The 18,054-nt window shown below is 41.0% G+C and overlaps 1 protein-coding gene across 1 annotated transcript in view; it reads left to right on the top strand.

Moving 5' to 3' along the window:
• Positions 1-13,449: 13,449 nt before the first annotated feature.
• Positions 13,450-18,054, top strand: part of LOC111872992 — a 104,969-nt gene continuing 100,364 nt past the window's right edge. Inside the window, exon 1 of the mRNA XM_023867340.2 lies at positions 13,450-13,672. The gene's annotated coding sequence lies outside the window, so the exon portion shown is untranslated. The remainder of the gene's footprint in view (positions 13,673-18,054) is intronic.

Genomic DNA, 18,054 nt, shown 5'->3' with positions numbered 1-18,054 from the left:
AAGAAAGCCTCCTTCAGTTTGCCACCCATGAAATCCCTATGGTTACTTGGTCACTGTAATCATCAGTGGCCTACCATGACTATAGTGACTGGGGTCTAATTAAAGGACACAGTGAGGGCAAGAAGCTGTCGTTTTTATCCTTGATATGTTCCTTATCACATCCCAAAAGGATCTGTCCCGTTTCAGACTGGAAATGGAGTTAAAAATATTTTTTACGAATTTATTTTTAGGGGGTTGGCTTCTTTACGAAATGTTTGCACTATGCTTGTTTGGTAGTGACAGCTGTGACTGAGGTAGAATATTATTNACCAATCACCTCCAACTAGTGCCGAGGTCAAGAAAACGTGGATCTATATCCCCACTACCCCATACGCCTTGATGGCATCGTGCTTAATTAATTAAATGCAAGGACCGATTTACCTTACTTATTGTAAGAGAGTAAAAAATAATGCAACAGTGAAATGAAAGCTCTGATATTACACAATTCCGAATTACCGTAACAGTGAGTTGTCGAGCCTTAACACGCTGCAGGAANACTTCAGAAACGTAATTTCTGCTGCTTGAATTGCGCTGTTTCTGTAGTTCATGTTTCATGTAATTATAAAAGTGTTACAACTGACATTATTTTATAAGATGTTGACTTCATCGGTTATAGCAATTAAAGTTGTATTGATTACCACAAAATAAAATTGCTTGTGAAGCAATGTGAAAAGAAAGCCTCCTTCAGTTTGCCACCCATGAAATCCCTATGGTTACTTGGTCACTGTAATCATCAGTGGCCTACCATGACTATAGTGACTGGGGTCTAATTAAAGGACACAGTGAGGGCAAGAAGCTGTCGTTTTTATCCTTGATATGTTCCTTATCACATCCCAAAAGGATCTGTCCCGTTTCAGACTGGAAATGGAGTTAAAAATATTTTTTACGAATTTATTTTTAGGGGGTTGGCTTCTTTACGAAATGTTTGCACTATGCTTGTTTGGTAGTGACAGCTGTGACTGAGGTAGAATATTATTTTGTTCTTGGTCTGCATATTTCAAATAGAGGATACATGTTTCTGTTCCCCTATATCTGAAAATACAAAAGAAATAACAATCATCTATGACACACACACACTCACACAAACATTCTCGTATACACACACACACATACATACATACACACATGCATACATACATAAATGAGTACTTCTCATATTTCATCTATAGTTGAGCTGACCAAATAATTCTCAAAGATGGTGGGGATAAGAGTTGCTAAGAGAGGGATGTCCTTCCCCCACTCTACTATCCTAGAATGCCTACTGGTGCCCATCGCCTATACCCAGTGTAGAATGAGTAATCCAGCTGATAGAGGTGGAAGAGTGGTGTTAGATTAAAGGGAGCACAGGAAGGGAGGATAGACAGAGTGGAGCACAATACATTGGAATATTTTGCCTGGCTCTGCTATGTTAATACTGTCAGTTGTGTATGTTCAATCAATGTAGAAAGTATAAAATTTGTAGTTTAGATCAGTGTAGGAAAGGTTGGTTGGTCTGAATTCTGTAACATTTTTAGTACAGGTGTTATGCATAGGTCTGAACTTATTTTCATTTTGTTGGACGATAGAAATATCTACTCATTAAAATTCTAGGAAAGCAATGGCCAAGAAGACAATTGCTACATGTACAAGGTGGGCAAGCAGAATGAATTAATGGCATCATCACAACACACATCCTCAGTAACTTCTCAGGTACAATCACCAATTTTTTTTTTTTAATGTAGGGCAGAAGATTCTGCACAAGTATGCTAGTCCTGGAGCCATCATAAAGAAAATGATAATGTTGTTTTTGGAAGTTCCTTTGAATGGGTTCTATTTTTGGAGTTTGAAAGTACATATTGACTGATTACCGACCTATGATGGAAATGGGAAAATTCGTCAAACCACTCAGTTTCTAAGTAGACTTCAAGAAGAAAGAGACAGAGAGAGAAGACGCTATTCCAAAAACTTGTAAATCCTTCAAAACTCGGGTTCAATTTGTTCACGATCACAGTATTTTCTTTTACTACTTATTGTGTAATGGAACAACGGAGGGGTTGGAGTTCGAGTCCCGGTAGGGTCAGATTCCTATTCAGTGGATACCGGGGCTCTTTCTCTGGGGGTAAAGCGACCGAGGCGTGAAGCTGACCAATCACCTCCAACTAGTGCCGAGGTCAAGAAAACGTGGATCTATATCCCCACTACCCCATACGCCTTGATGGCATCGTGCTTAATTAATTAAATGCAAGGACCGATTTACCTTACTTATTGTAAGAGAGTAAAAAATAATGCAACAGTGAAATGAAAGCTCTGATATTACACAATTCCGAATTACCGTAACAGTGAGTTGTCGAGCCTTAACACGCTGCAGGAACGTAGGTTATGTAGTAGTTCATGAACTAAGGTGCAGGTTTTTTTTTTTCGTTCTTGTTTTTGTTACAGTGTATTTTGTCTATTCTATGAGTACTGATAATATCTTAATGTGGATATGTGAAGCATAATACACAACATAAACTTAAGGGGGGCAGTTTACGAATGAATGTGCTTGTTAATCGCTCAAGACAGCGTTAAACATCGGCCTTCGCGTATATTCAATAACGTGTAGGGCTGGAAAAGAATCCAGAAGAAAATAAGGGATGTTAATAGTGTAAACGCTTAAACTTTCCGTCGAATTCTCAGCAAGTACTTTGTTAAAGCATAAACGCAGTTAAAAAATTCTTGAAGCTTTAGATATTGTAAATATTATAGACACAGTAAGAGAGTATATAAACACTTGTAGTTGGTATAAACACATTTTTGAAATGGATCCAGATTGTATAAATAGCTCTCAAAATTCAGTATAAATACCTCACTTCTCAAGTAACCAGTTTTACATTAAATTTAAGCTCTGATGTATGACATCATTACCGTACGCGAGTACGCCTGTTGCAAGATGACAGTGCGTTAGGTTGAATCTGGCTTTCACTACTTCTTCTGGATAAGATTATGCACAAAATTACGTGAAATTACAAAAGAAATATTTATATTTATTTCATTTAAAATATACAATTGTGATATTACAATGATGCGTAGATGTGAGTTCAGTTATGTTGTTAAACAGACTTCATGCAAGTATTCAATCTGAATCGTAATATTTAAAATCTGAGATTCCGCGATATTGATATTTGAAATTGGAACATTTTAATTTTAATTATGGTGAAGGAAACATGAATATACATTTTGCAAACAATATGTTTCAAGTTGCAACAACAATATTTATTCTTCTGGTAAGTAGGGTGATAACGCTTGACCCTTCTCTCGTCTCTCTGTTCAGCACGACAAGCAGCGTCTATGTAAATCTGCTTCTCTTTCCAACTCTGCCGCCTCCGTTATCTTGCATCTTTCTCTGTCATTTCAACGGATGAACAGCCTTTCATTTACTCCTTGATACATACGAGTACAGAGTAACTGAAGAACGGAATAATATTTGTGCCATATATTTCTCGCGTTATCCGTCTGCGCTTTCTTCCATTAGTAGCCTTCTCCATATAGAAGTTGTGCACGTCTGCCTACATAACACGCTTATACGTGTATCTAGTCGAGTGTGTCCTACATAGGCAGCGCTTCCCTCTAGATCAGCGCCGCCTTGTAATCGAACGTCTCCTTCTGGACGCCCAACACTCTGTCTAGACCCACACTTCGCCTAGGCGAACGATCCTACAACAAAATAATCCTCTTCCACTATACGAGTCACTTCCTTCAAATGAGAAGTTCGTTTAGCTGAATTTAAACGTATGCCATTCTGTCAGGGGAACACAATGGCAATAGTCTGCCTCAGTCTTTTGCTGTGTACCTACCTGCGGTTAAGTGCAACAGTTAATTTAGTTGAATCACTCCGTTTGCATGTTTCACTGTGGTTGAATGTGCTACTTTCACTGTATGATGTGCTTCGTGTAGCAGACCTACTTCGTCTAGATAAACGCATCTCTTCTGATAAACCAGCTTCTCCTCGTAAGTCATCATTTTTTCGACAATTCTCTTAATATTAACTTCTACGTGGTAATTCGAATTTTTTCAAAGAAACTGAAGAATTCATCTGAGATTTATCCAGCGGACATGATCTCGACTTATTTATTATGTTTCCATAACTTAATATACAATAGATAAACCAGTTGTTTTAGGAAAGACTGCAACGGATCATTTGGTTGAAGGACCTCGTACACGTTGATACAAATTTCGGTATATTCTAATGCAGGGTCAAGTGGTCAGAGTTCATGGCTTCCGATCCAGAGGTCCCTGGTTCGATTCCAGGGGCTACCAGATTTTCTGATATATAGTGGGTCTTGAACGGGGTCCACTCAGCCTCCTCAGGATAACTGAGGACCTATTTCAAGGATATAGCGGCTTCGGTCTAGAAAACCGAGATTAGCGGCCGTGGGGATTCGTTGCGCTGACCATGTGACGTCCTCTATCCGCAAAAGTTGACACTAACTTCGCCGACAAGCGGCGGTCGCTCGGTCGGTATACAGCACTACAGGCCACGGAGTTTTTTATAATGCATATTGCAATGCGTAGGAGGATATTTGAAGAGGAATTTTCCAGTGGCAGATGGTTGCGATGCATGCATAGGGATCTTATCACGGACTCAATACGATGATACCTAGAAGCTGATACCGATAACTATATCATTATCTCTGTAATACAAGAGCTGTAAGCGTAAAGAAAACGTAACACGATGAACGGTGTCCTTAAAGGACTGTTACATCTCATGCATATACAAGTCCCCACTCGATTTATTTTTCAGACATGACGGTTTCCTGTAATTTTAACCGAAGCAGCTAAGGCCCCCCATACACACACAGTTTGGCCTGCCGATCGACCTGCAAGTAGAACTGACGGACTGACGGGTTTCCTACAGTCCAAATGATTGGCCGGCCGGCCGCACCACACACGTCAGTTTTGCCTTTCAGCCTTGAACTGTGCAGGCCGAACGGGAGGCCAAACTGTGTGTGTATGGGGGGCCTAATGTTGATACAGTGCTTTGGCTTCGTTCTTATATTAATGTCACCAAAGTGTCTAAAATTCTGTTTTTTTCTCTCTTTCTGAAACAATTGGCGACTAATAAAAGCGAAAGTAAGAACCATTGGATTTCTGGTCAATACAATAACCTCAGGTTCTCTTGATAATAGGCCATCATCATTTAATATTAATTATACATTACTATACAGATTCACAAATCAGTTGTGCTGCTGGGATAAACCTTCTTCCTTTTTCAAAAATATTTTTTGTCTTTCATTTATCGGCCAATATTTCCCTTCACGTGGTCGCAAAAATTGCAGTGAAATACCTAATTCACTTTATTTCAAGAATTTAAGTAACCTCTAATTATGTTTCTTTAACACGAACATATAAATATGGGCAATATGAGAAGACCTGTTCTCTGAAAAAAAAAGTTCACGTAATTGTAAGAACTGAATATAGCTGAATCTCTGTTAATTGTGTCTTAAATAAGAAAAATACAATATTAAATTTGTAATGTGTTAATTTCAAGCAGAATTCACAGCGTCTTGAAAAATACAACATTTAAACCGCGATCACTTTACAATATTAGTCTCGCGCCTCCCTTGAATCAGACAGTTTTACCGCCTCTGACATTCGTGTAGGGTAAAGGTGGGGAAACTACGTACATCACATATGAATTTTATTCATATTTTAGCGTATGACTTTGAAAACGCCGTAGTCGCACTGAGACAAAGATTAGGCATTTGCAGAAAATAATAAATCTCAAGAACCACGCTTCATAACTCTTAAAACTGGTTACTTCTTTCACGATAATATCAGGCCATCTGCAGAAAATTTCCGCTTTAAACTGCCATCAGCAGGCTGGGCTGACCATGCCAATGTTCATACGGCAGTGGAACTGTTGCCACTTGATACGTGGTCCTCAAACTGTGTGTAAAAATTTTCGATGCCTTTCATCAGACTGAAATGGAGACTCTTGAAGTAATATTCAAGTGCCTGAAGAACTATTAGATGGCATATACGAGAATCTTTATACCTACCTCATCTTCCCATACTCACAGTGGAGTATCTGAAAATAGCGTAACAGTGGTATAGGCATAATCATTACATTTGGAGCAGTCGAATAGCGACTGACTACGGGCTGGACGACCGAAGGGTTGAAATCCGAGTCCCGAAAGGGTCAAGAATTTTCTTTCCTCCACGTCTTCCAAACCGTCTCTAGGGCTCACCCAGCCTCCTGTGCAGTGAGTACCGGCGACTCTTTCCGCACGGTTAAAGCGACCGGGACGTGAAGCTGATCGCTCACCTCCAGCTAACGTCGAGGTCGAGAAAACGTGGATCTGCATATCCACTTCGCAATACGTCTTCATGGTGTAGTGTTTAATTAGTTAAGCAGAAGGACAACTTTACTTTTACCTTACCTAGGGAATGCTAAGTTAGTTAACATTAACTATTTTGAGTGTTAGTTTGGTTTATTTATGGCCTTGACAGTCAAGAAAAATTAGTGCCTTTGTGTCGACTTTAAACCTATTAATTATCAAATCATTAACAACACTGCACTCTGAAATGTTTTTATCCATATAATGGATCGACTGGTTTGCGGGTCACATTAACGGCGAGCGCAGGTCGAGCGGTGGCCCTCCTAACCCATATTTGTACACTGTTGGGAAGTCGGAGGCAGGCTCAAGTTATATCTTGGAATATTTTGGCAACTTTCGGCAAATGTGCCATCCTTAATTAAAAATAACACCTTATAGGGCAAACCATATTTTAAAATCAGGTTCATACGTTCAAGAAAAATTGCTGTATTATTGATGTCTTTTCTGAGAGCCAAAACGTAATAAAACTCCGTGGTTTTAGCCCGCAGGCGAAATCTACCGACCGACCGACCGTCGCTTGTCGGCGAATCTAATTTAAAATTAAATTCGCTTTAGTGGGGGGTGGAGTCCAACTGGGTCCACTCGGTACGGCCCCACTGATTGGCCTATTGTAGCCTGCCCCGGGTGATTATGATGATGGAGAATTTTGTGGAATGAAGATTGGCAGAATAAACCGAAGTACTCGAAGAAAACCCGCCCCAGCGCCACTTTGTCCACCACAAATCCCACTTGACCGGACCCGGGATCAAACCCGGGCCGCCGCAGTGGGAAGTCAGCGACTAACCGCTTGAGCTATGGCGACGCCTGTCGGCGAAGTTAGTGCCAACTTTAGCGGATAGAGGGTGTCGTGTGGTCAGCGCAACGGATCCCCACGGCTGTTAATTGCAGTTTTCTAGGCCGGTGCCGCTATTTCCTTGAAATAGCTCCTCAATGTAATAATGCGGTTTATTTTTGACGTTAAGTCCGCCGATTATAATGTGCGATCACTGTTTTGCAAGTTCAGTGTGGCCAGGATGGGAGTGTTACTTGAGGAAAACATTGTGAATGTCAGTTACCGAAGTGGCAGAAGACATAATTTCAAGAAATTCCTGTTACAGGCCTCCATAATTTGTTACTACAGCGTCGTTAAACAATTAAAGCAAACAAACTCCGTGGCTTTAGCCCGCAAGCGAACTATACCGACCTAGTGACCGATAGTTAAACAATTAACTAATAAATTATGCAATGACCTCTGATTTTTATCAATCAACCAGAATCAACTGTGTCGATGGATAGTCATTCGAGAGGTTAATATTTCTGCCCTCGTTACAGTTTCTGAATCGGAATTATTCACTTAGTCTATCGTTATGGTAATTAAAAAAAATCATAATGAGATGGTCGGGCAGTGGCGTAGCCTTGGTGTCCAAGGGAATAGGTCTTCTGGACGCCCACCACATAATCCTTTAAAATGTATTTAAATAATACAAAATAATTTGCAACAGAAGGGAATATCAAAATTTTCAGAGTTTGTTGCATGATTTAAAATGTTAAATGGTTACAAATTTAAATGATCTTGACATGTAACATATTTGTCTACATTTTAATGGCCACTTCCAGTTTCAGTCGCTGCCTCTTCTTGTACTTAATATTATCACATGTACTCAATCAAATATAATAATAATAATAATAATAATAATAATAATATTAAAAGGGCCGATCACGGTAGCCGAGCGGTCAGAGGCATGTACTGTCTTCGCTCACTCGGAAGCCTGGATGGTGGGTTCGAATCCCACACAAGGTATGGATGTTTGGTTTGTGTATGTGTTTACTCTGTGTGTGTGTGTGTTATCCTGTGTTTAGGTAGAGACCTTGCGACGAGCTGATCCCTCGTCCAAGGAGTCCCGCCGTCTGTAAAATGCTCATGAAACTGAAACTCAGAAGCCAGGGCCCAGCGAAATGAATAGTAATGCGATGATCAAGGAAAAACAGTAACTGAGGTGTTTCTGTGTATGAGAATGGAGGACTGAGAATATTTGTTTGTAAGAAGGGCGAATTTACAAATTGCATACTGCGAAATTTTAATAGCTCCATTCATCACATAATCTCGTTAAGAATTATTAAATGAAGACGTATGTGATCGGCAAGATATCTAGTATGCATGACAAAATGGATACTACATTATGGTTTATAATCTACAACGGAAGTAACCTTTTTTGTGACCAAGATGAGAATGGAAAATATGAAGTGAAAATATGAATGCTCCATGTTTAAGCACCACGCCCTGCAGACATTTGCGGGAGTGAAGGTAAAACTGCTCTTTTCTTAACGTTTGCATTAGATGGAAGTGCGTGATCAGCTTAACGATCCGGCCGTTTCACTTCCGATACCCATGGGAAAAGTAATCATGTGGACCCGTCTGGATGTGGAGTCGGAGACGCAATGGTTGATACTGAAATCGGTTATGAAGACGTGAACTGGACTTATCTGGCTCAGTCCGATGTTAACATGGTAATGAAAGTTAATTTTTCATTACAGCGGTTCCCTTGACCAGATGAATAACCATCATCTGCTCAAGGCAGACCTGGTGCTATTTAGTTTGTTTGTTTTTATTGTTTGTTCGTGGGGTGCGGTCAGACTGAATTCACTTGGTACGGCGGCCATTAATGGGCCTATTGTAGCAGCTCCGGATGACAGTTGAGTGTGGATCAATCGGAGAACTGAGAACTGGCAAGGGAAACTAAAGTACTCAGAGGAAGCCTGACCCAATGTCATTTAGTCCACCATAAATCCCACATCATCTGACCTGGGGTAGAACCCGGCCTGCCGTGATTGTTTGCTAGGTTCTTTAGCCGTTGCAGCCGCTTGGAAATGTGTGATCCAGCTATGCTGTTGCGTGCAGGTGAACTCAGCTCCAAGGAGTGACCTGGCCACGCCCTTCTTTCGTGAAGCGGTTTGACTTTTGTCAAAGAAAATTGACTAAAGATGTAAGGATGTAAGGCTCAACTTCTTCCTGGGAGGACTAATGGTTTACATGGTGTCCAATTCTGTATCTAAGCATGCGGCAATGGGGTGTGCTACTTTCTGCAGAACAGAGTACGAAAACTTGAAGGGAAATTTCTGCTGCCAGGAATCTGATATTACATGCCCAGATAACCCCCCACCCCGCACCAATATTCCTCCAATGCATGATTTCAAGACGCCTCAGATATCCTGCTCCATTCTTTCAACCCCCACGCGGCGGCAATGTCGACAGACTCTACGAAGTTCCTAATGCTTGTTCTAAACATAACTAAGAGATGGAGATTTGAATGGAATTGGTCGCGGCCTGTTCTAGTGCACAGACTACCTCTCGCTAAACGAATATTGGAATCTGAAGCAAGCATACCTAGCTACCTCTCGGCGCTAAAGCCCAGGGTGAGCCTTGGCCCCTCTACAACCAGTCTCCACTGCTCTCTATTCCTCGTCTTCTCTATCCATGCTTTCACCTTCACCTTCTTCAGGCCGTTCTCAACATCGTCTGGCCGTCTCATCCTGGGTCTTCCTTTTCTTCTTTTGGAATACAGCCTTCCTTTTAACATTCTCTTTGGCATTGCATTATCTTCCGTTCTTCCGACATGTCCCAACCATCTTATTCTCTGTGACTTGATAAATCTTAGTACATCTTCTCCTTTCAGTAATGTGTTTATCTCTTCCTTGTATCTTATCTGAAGCAAAGATAGGCGAGAGGTAATTACGTCCGTTGCGAAGACATTCGCTACTTACTGACTAAATTCTCCAGTCATCAGGCGGTGTTAATTCTTGTTGGATTTGAGGCTCTCACAGGAGAGACTATGGAGAACAGTCATCTTCCTTGTGACGCCACGTAGGTGGGAAGAAGCCCAGCGTTTAGGAGGAACATGTCGCGGTATTTTCCTACGATATAACGGGCTTTTTTCAAATTAAATTGTATTAAACCCAGAATTATTAGTTCAGTTTCGAATATGTAGTGCAGACAAATAGTTATGATGCTGCGTGTGCCAATACCCCTCTTGTGAGTAAGGGTAGAAGCCAATATATATTGTCTGATACTGGCTGTGAAACGTTGCTAAAAATAGTCAGAAAAACATTCCGTCCAGGTGGATTATTTTCATATGACATGTATGTAGTACGGGGAGGGGCACGCTGTATCGTAGTTGCTTGAGGCACTATGCTACAAACCGGAAGGTAGCGGATTCGATTCCCGATGAGGTCACTCGATTTTTCAATTAATCTAATCTTTCCAGTCGCGCTATGGTCCTTGGGTCGATTCAGCTCATAACAGAATTGAGTACCAGAAATCTTCCTGGGGTAAAGGTCTGCCGGCACTTAAGGCTGACAACCTCACCACCATCTGTGAGCCAATTGTCTAGAAAATATGGGTTCCGTGCCCCGGTTTTACTCAGATATTTTTTGCAAATGACTTTGTTTTCTCTCTTAGCGTGTTTTAGTTTTATTTAATAATACAAGTGGAAGAAGACCTTATATCTTGGTTGAAGGAGGACAAAAAAGATGCCCAGCCAGGAGTTAGAACGTATCCTGCCTCATGAAAGAGGCTGTGACTAGCAGTACTGTTTGGAAATGTAGTTTCAATTCCGCGGTAGGCTGTTGTAAACATGCTTACATGGTGAAAAACTTCTTGATTGGTTTAGCGACTGTTAGATTCTCAAGAAGAACTTTGCTGTATAGAGTTATTAAACTGTTTCCTCTCTGTACCGAGAGAATGTGCTTATTTCACACTCATATACAGTGATAGCGAATTGTTGTATATATTTACATTTTTGTTATAGAAGGCGAAGAGAAGATGACAGTTTGAAATAAATAGCACGTAGACAAATTCCTTCTCGATGTAGATGAAGCAAGTAGACAATTGCTGGAAACTTGCAAGTGTTTAAGGATGTGCCACATCATTACAATTGCACGCGGGGTTCCGGAGTTCGGTTAGCTTGGTGTGACGCCTTTGTTTCGTAAGTACCGGAAGTTTCAGGGCGTGGTTTCCTTAGGCTCACAAGAGTTCTGTAGCCATTAAGTCTTACTGATCGGAATCATTCGAGATTTGATATCTCTCTTCGCAGTATTGTTGTTCATTTGTTCTTAATATAGGCCTCAATCGATTCTTTGTAAAACTTATCACCAGTAGTTATCATGTATTTAGTTTATCGCCTCCTGTCTAAAAACGTAAAGACTGTACTCAGAATGCAGCTACCATAGTATAACTTTAGTTGTTGTTTTGAGCGAGTGTGGAACTTCGTCCTTCACTCTAAGAGAAAAAACATGGCTGGAGAATATGTAGAAGAGGGCGCTGAGGAGAATAGAACCTAAGAAGAACCTTGAGAAATATGCATAGTATATTTTGTACACTTCACTATATATTAGGATGATTGAATAAAAATAGAGGCTTATGGGGAATGTAGTACGCACGGGACTATCAGGTAAAATGTTCACATTATGAAATTTCTCTTTATGTAATCTGCAGGAGTCCTTTAGTTAGCTGAAACAGGCCTACTCCATATGTAAAATTGTTTCCGACAGAATTTATCGATTTTACCTGGTACCTTTATATAACCTGTACTGTATTCTGCGCTCTGAACTATTTTTGAGAAATGTAACAGCATTATATTTTAGCTTCCTGTGAAGGAGAGGTTATAGTGGGTCGAATTAGATCAAAATGAAAATCTTCCGGCTCTTTTAGATGTAAACTCTTTTATGTTTACTGAATATTATCGAGATTGTAGCAGCAGTTTGAGAGAAGGAGCGTGGGATTGGCAGGGACTGACACGACCTCCCATTACTTGTCCACTTCTTGTCCCTAATGCTACGAACGAGGGCATCGTAACCACAACCCGCCCTCGAAAGTTACGGAGCTCCATTACAAAGTATGTAAGGCTACAAACTTAAATACGGAGCGTTACAAGAGTCGAGTTTCTCTCCTCAGTTACAGATAAGATGCATGCCACGTTGAGTGGAAAGACATGTTTTAGTTTGCTGTAGTGGCACCACTGCTATACGGCAGAGTGCTAATTGGTACATTGCAGTAATCTGGAAGTCTCTAGATCAACTCCTGGCTGAGACGGACTTCTTCTAACCACACCATGTAATGGCAATGGCTGGAGTAGTGGGAGACTGGGTGCGTTGGCACTGCAGCGGCCTAAGAGGACATTGACCTATTGTACTACTCCCTGACAATGAGGGTTACTACAGATGTGTGTGTGGAGAATTGCAGGGGAAAACCGACGTACTCACTACTTTGTCCTCATGAATTCGACATTGACTTCCCTGAAATTAAACCCGGGTCTCCTCAGTGAGAAACCAGCGAGCCAGTCAGCCTGAATTATTAAACGGCCAAATACCACAGCAGTACAGAACATCATTCTGCGAAACTCAAAGTTCTGATAAGGCGAAGGAACCGTGATTTGAAGGATATTACTTAAAGATCGATTTGTATATACTCGTATGTCATTATAAAGAATGGGTTTCACATGTAGCTCAGAGAAGACAAATCCTGCATGCAGAATTTTGCTGAAGAAACTTCTGGTAAAGCGGCCGTGAAGGCTGTGGAGCATAACACTATGATGCATTGTATGGAAACAGGTCTTGACAAGGGGATATGGATTGAACTGGCTTGGGTTTGTGTAAAATGACGGATTTTGTTATTGCTCGTTTGAATCTTCGAGCCTCAGACTACGGACTCGACATGGGTTCGATTTCCGACAAAGGACCACCCAGATATTATTTGATATCTTTCCCGGCTGAAAAGTGACAGGAGCGTGAAGTTAACCACCTACCACTAACCAGTGTCGAGGTGACGTTTAAATAAACCAAAAAAAGAAACTTTCATGGAATGTCGGACAGCACGAATTTTAGCGCCTGTCTTACGAACAGGTTCCATTCCTCAGACTGGTTAACCCTGAACTTCGCTCCATCGTTTCGATGACTCGAGAGCTCGAGAGAATTACAAACTCCCTCCTTTTTATCCCTCCTCCTCCTCCTCCCTCTGCATCGCATGTTCCCCCACCTCCATACTTCTTGTTGCTGCACCTAGCGGCTGGGGTCCTGGACTAACTAACCTTCGTTGCAATTGTTTCGTTACCTGTGGAGCTAAGCTACTTGGCGGGTTCCAGGAAAACTAGTGATTATTGTGTTTCATGTAATTTGTTTTTATCCTTCGAACGTTTTACGAATTACGGCGATAAGTTATGTGAATAAGTTCATATACCCTCTGAAACGGTGGGAAGTGTCCACGGCCGGTAGCTGTTGTCTTGGAAGTGTTAAAATAACAAAAGGTAAGTGATGGTCACTTGTAGTATTTATGCCTGACTTGGCGCTACATATCTAGATGAGGGTTATAGGTTATGCTTTATTGCCGTAAGCTACACCAACCCTCTAAAAGGCCGAACTTAAACATATAACCTCCAAGAAAACTGTCGATTACGATTTTAGGAAAACAAATCGCCTGTTCTGAGAATCAGACATATAATGACAATGTGTGGGCCGGGTCACTGACCATGAAATCAGCTTACGCTTCACGTAGCGTGTACATTATTGTTTATTTAACGACGCTATGCAACGGCAGCGTTACGCACCGGCAATGAGAAACGATCGCGTGTTTACGTATACGAGTGTAACTATAAAATTAAGCAAATCAGAAATCAGCGGATACGAAGTGGGTGCTAATCACAGCACTGCGATTCTTCCGTGTAATAGGGCCCTTGTCATAATTTAGTGCCTATTAAATAGTACGGACAGTATCAGTTGGTAGACAACTGCAGGAGCAAGTTCAACGCGTAAATGAGACAGAGTGGGGAAGAACCCCGATGTTTCGACTTGAGTTTTAAGGATACCCTTTCTTATGTAGTTCTTGTGCGCAGTATCTTTCTTTTGTGAATACTTTGTAGAAAAGGGTAGAGTTATCCCTGTAACAGGCCGTGGAGGCCCATAGTGTTGTGAGACGTCGAGGTTCCCACATTTTGTAGACAGTCGACTCGCAGATAGCTATGAGGTCAGGATCACGCGTCTGCCGCCCTTTACCCCCAGGAAGAATCCTGGTACTCTTTTCTGTTAAGAGGCTGAGCCGACCCCAGGGTCATAGTGCGGATGGAAGGATTAGGTCAATATAAAAATCCAATGACCTCATCGGGAATAGAACTCACGACGTCACGGCTTGTAGGATGGTGCCTCAACCAACTACGTTACCGCGTGAATGCTTTGTACATTTCACTTACACGTGACGACCTAACGCTGTCTGGCTCGTTTCTTTGTGAAGGTGATCAGACCCCTCCCCGGGCTGTGTTCTTGTAACGGACGTACGAAGTCGAAAAGGAAATTTTCGCTGTAGATATATCGACCAGTAATTTTTCAGGAGTTAATTCTATACCAGTAAGTCAGCACCTGACTCTCCTTTACACTATGTTTTGTTCATATGGAGTGGTATTGGAGAATCTCATGTAGGGTAAATGAAAAGCTCTGGGCTCTTGTGAGCACATGCGTAGTTGAAAGACTGCGTTCTTTACACCAACCTTCACACAATCGTATTCGCAGTGCTCAGGATTGTCACGTGCTGTTAAACCACTCAGTGTGTCCGTTTTAGCTATGGCTACTGAAGTTATTCTTGGGATGTTAATTTTTATTAGTGAAATCAAAGTTTTATTTGCAGTGCTGTATTTTTTATTTTATTTGTCAGTATGTTTATTGTCATTTTGGACCGCCTCTGTGGTCTAGTGGTCAGAGTTCCAGGCTACAGATCCAGAGGTCCGGGTTCGATTCCCGGCACTACCAAATTTTCTGAGAAGTAGTGGGTCTGGAACGGGTTCCACTCAGCCTCGTGAGGATAATTGAGCTATTTCAAGGAAATAGCTGCTCCGGTCTAGAAAACCGAAAGTAACGTCCGAGGGGATTCGTTGCTCTGACCACGGGAAACCCTCTATCCACTAAAGTTGGCACTAACTTCGCCGACAAGTGGCGGCTGCTTGGTCGGTATAGTTCGCTTGTGGACTAAAACCACAGAGGTTTTTTGTTTGTTTTTTATTGTCATTTTGAAAGAGGAAGACTGTCGAAAGAAGCTGCAAGTCTTGCATAAACAAGTCAGACATTTAGTCAAATATTAGACTTTCTGCAGATTCCTGTATAATATGTAGGAAAATTATAAATAATAAAAGATATGGAAAAGTTGCAGATATATCTGAACAGGCTTGGGGGTGGGCGGTTTAAAATGCGATTATGATTAATCCAGTTAAAAGTAAAGCAGTTCGTTTCACTAGATCCCGAGTGACGGAACCACTAAATTATTCGTTACGGGACATAGTGATTCCGGAAGCGAGCAGCTGTAAATACTTGGGAATAATTTTACGCTGCCATTTAAGTTGGGCTGATCAATTTAATCACACGGTGAAAAGAGCCTGGAAGGCACTTCATTTTACAATGCGAATTCTTAAAAGAGGAAAACGTAACGTTAAAAGTTTAGTCTACACGTCTTTAGTGCGTCCGATTCTGGAATATGGGGCGGCTTGCTGGAATCCTTACAGGAAAGGACATATAGATGCGCTAGACAGGGTGCAAAACATAACGGCTAAATGTGCATGTCATAGAAATGATTTGAACTGGGAAACCTTGACACAGCGCAGGCAGATAGCTCGCATATGTGCCCTGTTCAAAGCGTGCCCGTGAGAACGGGCTTGAGGGCTATAGGGCAGCGTTTCTCAAACTTTTCTGAAGTGAGGACCACTTTTATAAGTCAGAACAGTTCTGCGGACCACTTTACTCTTGTTCCCTTCGAAAGCAAATTTATCATTTTTTAGCATATTTTAATACCAATATACTTATATTTTAAAATAGAATTAATTACAATTAATTTAATTCAATTAATTTTATATTAGTAGTACGTAATTAAGTTAATAGAAGAAAATTCATATTCGTTTTTTAATAATTCAAGACTATTAGAATTAGGATAATCTTCGACTTATTAACTAAAAAAATAAATAAATGTTGGTACTCACATTAATGAGATGGGTGAGCCTGCCGATTCTTGCACAGTTGTTATATATTTGGATGTAGCTGGTGAGCTTAAGTCGGAGATCATCACATACATCGAGTCGATTTCGGTACTTTGTTTTTATTTGAGTTAGTGATGAAATCCCTTTCTCACACAGATACGTAGAAGTGAAAGACGATTGCCATGTGTAATTTCCAAACTCTGAGATTTTCAGCTATAGTGTGATACGCAATTCATTTGAATTTTATTTTTTCTTCTGTCTTTTTTGAAGGACCACAAGGGCACACCTCGAGGACCACTTGTGGTCCGCGGACCATAGTTTGAGAAACGCTGTATAGGCGATAGATTACAAAGACCGTGCTATCTGAGCAGGACCGATCATGATAGGAAAATTAGGAGCAGAAAGCAAAAGAAGATATCGGAAAATATTCCTTTGTAAATAGGATCATCCAGCTCTGGAACCAACTACCTGCAGATGTTTTAGGGACTCTCTCCTGTAAACCAAGTAATTTTAGGAAAAGGGTTAGGAAAGTGATAAATACGGCGAAATGAAGGCGTGGGGGAAATCATCAAAAAATGCAGTGTAGTGAAGTGAATTGTGGTGAGGTTGTGAAGGGTACGTAAGTGTAGTGAAGTGGAATGAAGGGAAGGCCATGGTGAAATGTGAGTTCATCAGATCATAATATTACGTACTTCATTACTATTATCATATAGTGTATAGTGTGCTTATTTTTTCATTAATTTATAGTTGTAATTGTATTGGCATTGTATTCATTGTGCGTATTGTGTCCTTTATTGTTTGTGTAGTATTGTGTGATGTTTTCTGTTTGAGTGTGGTGTGTTATTTTGTGTGATGTGTGTTGTGTCTTATTGTAGTATCACGGCCACCAGGTAAAAACCCATTTGCAGTTAACATAATAATAATAATAATAATAATAAAAGCAAAGTTTCTTAATCCGTGGGTCTTAGGTGGGTCTAGACCTATCGCAAGAGACATTGGCCGAGTTTGAAACTATTTAAAATGTAACTTCATCCGTGCACAGTTCTGGCAAGTCAGTAAGATTTTACGTAGGTTGTTTCGGTAAATCCACTCCCCCATACACCTTCATGGCGTAGTGCTTAATTAGCTAAGCACAGGGGCAACTTTACTTTTTTTTTACCTTACTTACTTACTTACTTACTCATTCATGGAACTGAGCCCTTCTCGAGGAGCCGCCAATTCTGCAGCTACTCAAGAATTTCCCAGCATTTTATGGAACCCGAAGGTTCATTATTATGTCCACAAGAGCCCCCCACTGGTCCCTATCCTGAGCCAGATCTATCTATCCAATACATACAATCCCATCCTATCTCGCCAAGATCCATTCTAATATTGTCCACCCTCCTACGCCTTGGTCTTCCTTGTGGTCTCTTTCCTTCTGGCTTTCCCACTAATATCCTATACGCATTCCTAGTCTCCCCCATTCGTGCTACATGACCTGCCCACCTCATCCTCCTTGACTTGATCATTCTAATTGTACTTGGAGAAGAGTACAAGTTATGAAGCTCCTCATTATGCAGTGTTCTCCAACCTCAAGTCACTTCATCTCTCTTCGGTCAAAATATTCTCCTCAACATCCTGTTCTCATGCATCTTCAGCCTATGTTCCTCCCTTAATGTCAGAGACCAAGTTTCACA

The sequence above is a fragment of the Cryptotermes secundus genome, unplaced genomic scaffold, assembly GCF_002891405.2.
Source record: "Cryptotermes secundus unplaced genomic scaffold, Csec_1.0 scaffold1465, whole genome shotgun sequence".
NCBI lineage: Eukaryota > Metazoa > Arthropoda > Insecta > Blattodea > Kalotermitidae > Cryptotermes > Cryptotermes secundus.
Note: the sequence above shows the minus strand (reverse complement) of the source record. Positions and strands in the feature narration are given on the sequence as shown.